At 43.8% G+C, this 1,537-nt stretch overlaps 1 pseudogene; it reads left to right on the forward strand.

The window, feature by feature from the left end:
* Positions 1-452: 452 nt before the first annotated feature.
* Positions 453-1,246, forward strand: LOC115303640 (annotated as a pseudogene).
* Positions 1,247-1,537: the final 291 nt, after the last annotated feature.

The raw sequence follows: 1,537 nt of genomic DNA on the forward strand, positions 1-1,537 counted from the left end.
AGGTTCCTTGCAATAATTTGTGATCCTCTAGAAGGTGTGGGAAACTTTATATAGACTTGGGATAAGATATACTAGAAAAATTCTCTTTGTCACTTCTATTAGAAGCACACTCCATTAAAGATAATTTAATCAGAGTTGGTGCATAGGGAATGGCATAATTTCTGATATCAGCAGAATGTCAGAACAAACTTTGGTACCTAATGTGGTAACTAATTATTTTAGCTACTCTGTGGCTCTCTTCCCATCTAATGAATTAATGACATTGCTTACATCTGATGAAGAGGAAAGGAAAAGGTCAGACATAGCCTGAGACCTAAGCACTTATCTGCAGTCCTTAATAGATTTTTTTTTAACTCACAGAAGGCACACTTATCTTAAATGAAGAAATTTTTGATTTGTAAGAATCAGTTTTAAAAAGAAGCGATTATAGCTCTCTCCTCTAGCCATCCCAGATGCCCAAAGGAAGGAAGGCTAAGGGGAAGAAGGTGGCCCCAGCTGCTGCTGTTGTGAAGAAGCAGGAGGCCAAGAAGGTGGTCGATGGTCTGTTTGAGAAGAAGCCCAAGAATTTTGATATCAGACGGGACATCTAGCCCTACAAGAGCTTCACCTGCTTCGTCAAATGGCCTCGCTACATCTGGCTGCAGCAGCAAAGGGCTCTTCTTTATAAGCATCTAAAAGTCTCTCCCGTGATTAACCAGTTCACCTGGCTCTGAACTGTCAAACAGCTACTCAACTGCTTAAGCTGGCCCCCAAATACAGACCAGAGACAAAGCAAGAGAAGAAGAGATTGTTGACCCGGGCTGAGAAGAGAGCTGTTGGAAAGAGGAAGTCCCCACTAAGAGGTTGCCTGCCCTTCAAGCTGAGGTTAATACTGTCACCACCTAAGTGAAGAACAAGGAGCCTCACCTGACAGTGACTGCACATGCTGTGGGTCCCAGTGAGCTGGCTGTCTTCCTGTCTGTGCTGCTTTGTAAGATGGGGACTCCCTACTGCATCATTAAGGGGAAGGCCAGCTGGGGCATCCTGTCCACAGAGAGACCCGCAACACTGCCGCTTCACACAGGTTAACGTGGAACACAAAGCAGCTCTAGCTAATTTGGTGGAAGCTATCAGGACCAATGACAATGACAGGTATGATGAGATCCACTGCCACTGGGGAGGCAACGTCCTATATCCGAAGTTCAGGACTCCCATTGCCAAGTTGGAAAAGGCAAACGCTAAAGAACTGGCCATCAAACTGGGGTAAGTGGATGCTGTTGAATTTTCTGTACATAAAATTTATAAAAAGTTCTCTTTCAGCCAGTGTCAAAAGATCATGATGATGATGAAGAGGAAGAGGAAGAGGAGGAGGAGGAAGAAGGAGGAGAAGGAGAAGGAGCAGGAGAAGAAGTGATTATAGTTTGAAATCCACAAGGACCTGGCTTGAAAAACCAAGCCAAAGTGTAAAGAAATAAAGCACAGAGTTCCCCAAAATTAAACACAACATAGGAAAGAATGAAAAATATGGTATGAGTAGCTTATGGCACAGAAAGGTCAA

The sequence above is a fragment of the Suricata suricatta genome, chromosome 10 (genome assembly GCF_006229205.1).
Source record: "Suricata suricatta isolate VVHF042 chromosome 10, meerkat_22Aug2017_6uvM2_HiC, whole genome shotgun sequence".
NCBI classification, from domain to species: domain Eukaryota; kingdom Metazoa; phylum Chordata; class Mammalia; order Carnivora; family Herpestidae; genus Suricata; species Suricata suricatta.